This window comes from Tauraco erythrolophus, chromosome 16 (assembly GCF_009769465.1).
Source record: "Tauraco erythrolophus isolate bTauEry1 chromosome 16, bTauEry1.pri, whole genome shotgun sequence".
Classification (NCBI taxonomy): domain Eukaryota; kingdom Metazoa; phylum Chordata; class Aves; order Musophagiformes; family Musophagidae; genus Tauraco; species Tauraco erythrolophus.
Window position 1 is genome coordinate 7,767,099 of NC_141480.1, and position 8,559 is coordinate 7,775,657.

The following is an 8,559-nucleotide window of genomic DNA, read 5'->3' on the forward strand; positions in this document are numbered from 1 at the left end:
CAGGCAAGTTACAGCTTTATCAACTTCATTCAGCCAGGTTATTTCACACCAGCTGGGTCTCTCTCCTCTTCATATTTTTTGTTGTACAGCAGCTCATTCAGATGTCTCCAAATACTGCCAGCTTTTTTGCATGTGGAAGGGAGCATTACCCCATCACTCCAAATAAAAATTGTTTTGCTTGATGTTCAAATGTTGAAAAAGCTCAAAAAGCCAGAAAGTCGTGCGTTATCCCTGGTAAGACTGCCTGTTCTTTGGTCACGCCTGGCTGCCAATGATCATAATAATACTGAGCAATTAGGCCTTTCATTTTCATTAGGCTAATTAATTGTTTGCACAGTGCCCTGAATATGGAATCATTTTCCTTTGGAAAGAACAAAAGGATTAGAATGGCTTCATCCCAAGATGCTCAGGACGTATTTATTTACTTTATGGGAGAAAAATTCTCTCGCGCCCCAAACGCAAACCATATCCTGGAGTGTCGACGCCTGCGCTGGGACGTTTGCATCAGCGGAGACGCGCACAGATTATACATATGTCCATCCATCTGCCTCCACGCTCCATATGGTGCCCGGGGTTTCTGCTGCATCTCAATGAGCCCGCGAAGAGGCTGGAGTTGTCGTCGCGTGCGCGCTGCCGGGTTTGCGTGTCAGCTGCTGTCAGGCACGGGAAGAGGGATGAGCGCAGCCCCTCGGAGATCAGCTGGCCGCGCGTGCCGAAGGCAGCACCGCGGTGATTGTGAGCGCCGAGTTGTGATAGCACTGGGAGGGCAGAGCGCTGGGGGGTGTGAACGTGCTGGAGGCTGGCTGCAGAGTTTTATGCCCTAAGTAAATCAAAGGCAAATGAAACCTGGGCTAGGGTTTCATAAGGAAGAGTAGGCAGTGGATACGATATCGCAGAGGCTATTGCTAGCTCTGCTTTTTTTATGTTTGTCCTCTTCAGCGCCTCTTGGTGCTACCGTATTATTAAATATATATTTCATATTAAATCGTTCCAAGTGTAATATAAGCTTGCAGAAAGCCATTTCAGTGGGAAGTCAGGGGACGTATTCAGCCTTAAGTTTAAGGGAGAAGCTGCCATCACACAAACTTCCAGTAAAGTAGTTGGAGATAGCTAACCAGAGTTGCCCTCGCCTTTCCCTCTCTCTGCCTCTGCTATAGGGCCTGTTACGGGCCATCTGCAAGAGATGAAAGTGAAAATTGTGTCCTGTGCTACTTTCTCTTCCTCTAAACACCAGGGCACAGAGAACAGCCCTGGGTTCGAAGGGAGCATGAGAGGCCACCCAGGACATGCTCTCAGCCACAGATGTCCATCCCGTCTTAGAAACAGCCGCTGGCAGAGGTGTTGCGTGTCCCAGGCAATCTGTTCCCTGCTAAAGTATCCTGATTACTGGAAAGATTTCCCTAGTATCTGCCCCCTAGCATCTCTAAATTCGTCACCCATCTTGCACTCTCTGTGCCTACTGCTGCTACACCTGCAGCCCCAATCAGGGCCACCCCGAACACAGAGGAAAGGAATCAGGTGACATAAAGCAGGGCCACACTTGGCTTTATGTCCTTGCCATGTCTGCAGGCGTCATTCTGCGTTCAGGCTAAGCCTGCAGAATTTAATTGAGAGTCAAACTCCTTTTGTTTATTTAAGGCCTGGATGTCTGAGTGTTGCTTCTTAGGCTTTGGAGCTTCCTGCTGTCTGACTGTGCTGGGTCATGCAAATGTCCCTGGCAGCCAACAGTCCCAGCCCCTACTGATGTCAAACGAGTAAATCCAGTATTTTGGGTGCAGCGTTCTTGTGATAGCTTTGCACATATATGTGGTAGGGGATGGAAAGCAGCTACCGCAAAGAACACAAGCGTGTCCCACCATTATCTCGAGAGCTTTTCAGCGTTTCACTTACTTTCTCTCCTTGGTGCCTTCTCTTTGCTTTCCTTCCTGGTAAATATTCTGAGTATCTTGCCTGCTCAATGCGAGAATCCCAAGTTCTTTTTTCTTTCTTTCTTTTTCTTTTGTGAGTTTTTCTCAAGCTTAACTCTCCTAAATAATGACTAGGGAGGGGGACAATGGACCAGAACAGACATGAAGGAGTTTGGACAACTGTCCTAAATTAGAGGATGGGTTTGCTTTAGAAATGCTGTATGCATCAGACTCTGTTACAGAGAGTTGGCTTTAACAGCAAATCTCTTGCAGCAGGGTGTCACTTCACTTCCATACATTACTTGAAATGCTTTATTAATTTGATGACTTTGTGGGCTCTGAGAAAAAGCCATTTATCAGTGTTTTGAGGAAAGAGAACTCCTCTGAGCTAAAGGGACTGTTTTGTTGCTCAGATTTATTGCTTGGTTGACTTAATTCACCATTCAAACATGATGATTTTTAGCTGCTGGGCAGTGGCCCTTTCAATGTTGAAACTAATTAACTGCTAGAACTCTTCTTAGTGAGGCTGTTTTCTTACTGTTTTGTGTTTTGTTTTGTTTTTTTTTAAATCCACAGAAATAAAGCAAACATGATCCTTGAAACACAGGTTGCATGGATACGGTATCAGCACAGACACAGCACTGTTTTGAATGGCCTTTCCTATGGAGACAGGCTGAGAGAGTCGAGGTTGTTCAGCCTGGAGAAGAGAAGGCTCCAGGGAGATCTTCTAGCAGCCTTCCAGTACCTAAAGGGGGGCTACAAGAAAGCTGGAGAGGGGCTTTTGACAAGGGTATGTAGTGATAGGACAGGGGGCAATGGCTTTGAACCGAAAGAGGGGAGATTTAGATTAGATCTAAGGAAGGAATTCTTCCCTCTGAGGATGGTGAAACACTGCAACAGATTGCTCAGAGAAGTTGTGGCTGCCCCATCCCTGGAAGTGTTCAAGGCCAGGTTGGATGAGGCTTTGAGCAATCTGGTGTAGTGGAGGGTGTCCCTGCCCATGGCAGGGGGGTTGGAACTAGATGATCTTGAAGGTCCCTTCCAGCCCAAACCATTCTATGATTCTATGACTTCGTGTTACAAAGAAAGCAAGGCTGCTGGCTGTCCCTGCTGTCAGCGTGATGCTATACAGAGGTAAGATGAGAAAATAGACAACATCTGAAGACAGAAGAAAAGAGGGATGCCAGAATCATGACAAAGTGAGAGCTTGGAGAACAGCAAGAGAGGTTTCCGCTATACAGCTGGGGATCCACAGCCATCAAAGATCTGAGCTATGGACCTTGTTAGCAGGGCAAGGTCAAAGACTATGCAGCTGGGGAGTCCTTGCCCCTCCCTTCCCTTCCTTCTTCCCCACTGCTGCTGTTACAGCCTGTACTTCTGAAAGAACTGTGTGCTTCATAGCTCTGATAGATCACAAGGACTGCAGAGCCTGCTGTCAGGACCTTGTCAAAACCTTCCGTAGGAGGAGACGTAAGGGAAAGGGGGGTCTCTGCTTGTCAGGATGCATCCGGCTGCAGGAAGTTAAGTTACTGGTTGTTACCAGGGAATTCTGCTCATCAAAATGTTTTCTGGGAAAAGCGTATAACCCCTGCAGTATTTCGTGGTGATGTCTAAAGAAGGCGTAAACAGGTCTAGAAGCTCAAGTGCAGATAAATTCAGTGTCTGTTGTACTCCTCCCTGCAGTGCCTTTGTAAAGCACTGCTGCCCTGCTCCTTGCTCTGAGTCTGTAGGTGCAAATGAAATATAAATCACAGCTGTTAACTGAGAGCAGGGAATCCCTCCCTGGCTCCAGCGAGCTCCCCATCTGTCTCTGTTCCTGACAGTTTGATTACCTTTGTCATCATCTTTAAATGCAGAGCTGCAAATACCATTAGTGGTCATGAGGAATGGCAATTCTTCCTGACATGCCTCAACCACAGTGTCCTCCTCGACTGGCAGCAAGGAGCACAGGCCAGCCGTCTTTATGCTGTGAGTTTGGGCTCTGAGTCTCAGTCCCAGCTGTCAACTCACCTCCATCTGATTGTCTTCTTCCCTGCATTTCATTTCATTTCAGATGTCTCCAGGATTTCCAGCCTTCTGAAGCTTCACGGTCTAGTTGCTCATCCCTGGAGCACAGGAGTACAGAGGAGCATCCCTAGGGGTCTGAGCAAGGAAATCTTATGTCATTCAACTTGCTCTGGACAGAGGGGAATGTGCAGAGGACCAGCTGCATCTGGGAGAAAAGACCTCTGCTTCCCATGGGTGCTGGTGGAGCTCACCTGGCCTTGGCCAGCTAGGGGAGAACTCCAAAAGGATTGTGAGGTTTTCTGTCAGCTAGTTCTCCAGGAGAAATAAGAGGACAGTTGGTGAAGTTTGTCATGGAAGGGAATTGAATAGGAGAAAACAGAATTTGGTGGTCAGGAGAGTCCAAAATATCATCTTGGATATGTTGTACCCATCAGCTGCCTCATCTCTTAGCTCTCATGCCAGAGCATGGTCCAACATCCCCTGGTCTGGAAAGGTGACCTTAGAGGTAGGTCAGGACGCAGTCAGGGTGTGAAGGGGACAGTGCTGAGGGCTGGGCATGACCCCGAGGATGTACCAGGCATGGGGCCCATGGGGCAAACCACTTCTCTTCAGTCCCTGAGATTTCTGTATGCACCAGTGAAGCCTCTCCTGGAAAGAAGCATGCATCTGGTCCACATGTCTTATCATTTGCCAACCATCCCTGCTGATCTCTCCCGCCTGTGAGCACCCATGCTTTGCTTCCCATCAAACTGTCCTTGAAGGGACGCAGCCAAGTGCAGCTCCTGTCTCAGCAGCTGGAGGCTTTGGGTTTGTTTAGCTGAAAGGGAGCTCGGGTCAAGGTTTTTACGTGCTGAGCTGAATCCAAACAGTACAAACATGCAGGCGAGCTCAGAGCCAGGATTTGGGCTGATGGTGACAGGGCAGGAGGGGCAGCACCAAGCTGGGGACTAGGGCGACATGGGCAGAGCAGGGGGATGCTGGCGGTGGATGAGCTGGGAGGCTGTGGGGTCCCTCCCGTGCAGCCCCAGCCAGTCGTTGGGTGGTGGGGGCACATCGTGGCTGGGGAGCAGCTCTGTGCCTGGGGCCCCACACAAGCCCTGAGGAATCTCCGGTACCACTGGAGGCAGCTCTTGGTTTGAACACGGAGGGGCATCCGGGCGCTCGCAGGCACCAGCTGCAGCCCCGGGACTCTGCTGCAGGCAGGAGGGATGAGGCTGATCCTGCCCGCCCTGAGCAACCGCCCTTCCTCCAGTAATGACCCACAGCCCCTTGCCACAACCCACCCAGCATCCGGCAGCCCATTCAGCAGAGGATTTTCTCCGTGGTGATGAATAAACAGCGTGTTGAAGCCTGAGTGGGCAAGGGGACCCCCAGCACCATGCTGGCCAGCCCGAACACAGGAAAAAAGGGGTTGTAGGGCACATGGGAGGCTCAGGGGGCTGAAGCTGGCACCTGGGAGCAGCGATGTCTGAGGGTTGAGGCAGGAGTGAGAGCTATATGCCCCCTCCATCCTGCCTGCACCCAGGCCAGTGCCCTGGAGAGGGTGATTCTCTACTCCCAGCATCCTGCAGCAGGAGGGTGCGAGATAAAAGCTGACGAGGAATGGATTTGGTTTGTCCTCCTTTTCTTTTTAGATTAGCAGATCCAGCTCTGACTGAGGGATATAGTGATTACAGTGACTTAATTGCATGGGCAAAACATTTCCTAGCAATTACTTACGGGTTCATCTTGGCTCACTGGATGTTTCCCTTTGCACCTCAAATGGCGGGGACAGCCCTGGCACGCTGCCCTGGTGCTTGGGGACACAGCCAGCCCCAGAGAAGGGCAGTGGCAGCCCTGAGTGGCACACATGGCTGCATCAACGCTCCAGCCAGGCCCTCAGGACAAGCCCTGCCACAGGGACGATGCCCACAGTCATGCATCTGCCTGCTGCGTGCCCTGGGGAGCCCTGGAGAGGCCGGATCTGCTCGCCCACCCTTCCCTTGGCACAGGCAGCCAGGCAAGTCCTCAGTGGCCAAGGAGGTCCTCGGCAGCCACCCACCCCTCTGTGTGGCACCGGGGCTCAGCCTGAGTGATTTCCAGCATTGCTCTTTTCATTTCAGTGCCGCAGGAGAGGAGGCTTACAGTCGCCTTAAAGGAATAAACGATGCATAAAAATATTTGATCAATTAAGCCGAACGATTTGGCAAGCGCAGGCTCCCACCGTACCCATCCTCCTCACAATTGCCTCATTATCCAGCCCTAAATCAAGCTGTCACAGCTTTTTTTTGGCTTGGGGAGCAGAGAGGGGGAGGCGGGGAGGAGGGAGCTGCCTTCCAGCATTCACCTCCAAAGCAGACAACCCCCTCCCGGAGTGGGGAGCAGGGCAGCGAGTCACCAAGAGCATCCCACCGCTGCTGCTCCTCGTTAATCTGACAGCAGAGCAGGGAGTGGGGACACCATGGCAGTGGCTGGAGCCAGGGTCGTGCCAGCCGGCGCGGGCTGCTGCGGAGGCTGCGGGGCTCCACGCTGGCTCTGCCCAGGATCGGAGGTGTCTTTTTGGTGCCATCCCCAAAGCTGCTGGCTCAGCCCCTCGCTGCTGTCGGGGAAGCATCCCGGAAAGGGGACATCAGCAGGGTGGGAAAGTCTGGAGGTGACGCAGGGAGGGGGTGTCCACTCTCCTCAGGTGCCAAAACAAAGAGGGGTTGGATCCTGCTGGCTTCTGTCCATGCCACAGGTGACAAGTGTCTGGAGACCCTCCTCTTGCCTCAGCTGGGACAAGGGGCCCCTGGAGCCCCATGTCAATGGGCACACCTGCACACTGGTACCAGATCAGCTTCTTTTCAGCAGGAAACCACAAAGGAATTGCACCAAGAATCTATTGATACAAGTAGGTCCCAGAGGTACTCTGTGTGTGTGTGTGCGAGCCCCAGACACCAGACATGGAGTCTTTCACTGTTCATTAGTCAAGAGAGAAGTAGAATCTGTCTTGCTGGGAGTCTCAGCATTTCACAGACTCTGCAGGAATCTCCTGAGGACCCATTTCTTGCATCCTCAGGACAAAGGAGCATCCTTTGCCCTGCACGCAGGGAATCCCCTCCCTTGGGAAGGGTCCTGCTCGCCCTCTGCCCTCCCTCGCTGTGCCCTGGGTGCTGTGCCAGACCTGCCTGACTCTCCAAACACCAAGTCTGCTAAATGGATTTGGAGACGGACCCATCGATTCGCTCTGCTGGGAGAGTGACACAGCTGCAAACTCATCTGTTCAGGAGAGCAGAGCCAGGCAGGCAGAGCATCCCTGTTACACTGGCCCCCTCTGCAGCAGAGACAGCCTAACCCAGTCCCTTCCATCCAAGAAAACCTTCAACCCAAGAAGAAAAAAGGACAGAACCGTGTGATATAAACACAGACCCTTGCATGCAAAACTGCTCTGGCTGGAGTTAATGAAAAATATGTGGTTTTCTGCCAGCATCATCCCAGCAGGCAGAGCAGGGCAGGGATGCTGGCTCTGGCAGGCAGGCTGGGAGCCGCTGGTCCCCTGAACCTGCCATGCTGCTGGGGCCACCGGCAGATCGGCTTGGTGCTGGGTAGCTGATCCAGAGTCACAGCTTGCATGGGTGGTGTGTTCAGTTCCCACTGTTTGATTTCAGTCCCTTTTTAACGCTGTCAAAACATGAGATGCTCTTGTCACTTTCGCAGTCTTGCTAACTGGCTGGAAAGAGCAGATTTCTGTTCAAATTGCAGCTACTTTTGCACTTTGGACTTGACTTTAAAATCTAATTCCTGCAAGGGTTCCTCTCCCTCCTTCCAAGCACAGCTTTGCTCCGGCTCCCAGAGCTACAAAGCAGCACAAGCAGCAACCCACTCCCACAGCCCTCCTCGGAGGACTGATGGCAGGTTGCCCAACCCACAGGGATCCCACAAAGGCTTTTCCGCTCCTGCGCTGGTCACCCAGGTCTCCTCCAGCCTCTGGGACTTCTGGAAATAGGGGACTGGTGAGCCCATGCCAACCCATCACTTGGAGCCTGCCAGCAAGACCCTCCCTGCAGAGCATCTTTTGTGCTGAGCCTTCAGCACATGCTGTGGTATCTCCAGTCTTTCCCGCACCATCCTTGTGGCTCTCCCTTCTCCCTGCTCCAGTGGCTGTTCATTCCCCGACAAACCTCTTTGATCACACAGGTGCGGGGTAACGCCATGCGCTGGGTGCTGAGCGAAGCACCCACATGAGTCACAGCAATAACTGCGCTCTCCACCTGTCCTCCACCCACGGCCCAGCTCAGTCACCTCTGCAGTTCAGGATGTTTCAGTCTGTTTTCCAGCTCTGCCGAAGCCGGTAACAGTTTGAGCCACACAGCAGGGCTGGAGCCTTCCTGACGGCGCACACCTGGCAGGCTCTGCTTTTCCTTAGGTGAGGCCAAACAGGAGCTCTGGAAAAGCCTGATCGAATCCAGCAGCAGCCAGGGAAGGGCTGGCGAGCTGGGACATCTCCAGACTCAAACTGCGATCTCCATCGTGGATATGGGGAAAATCACATCACAAGACTGGCCCAGGTCCAGGCCCTGAGCAGAAGCAATGCAAGGAGAAACAGGGGAGCTGGGCAAAGCCCCCTGACCCCTTTCTGGTCACTCCCCAGCCTGTGCTAATGAAGACCCGCGTGGTGTCCGCGTGT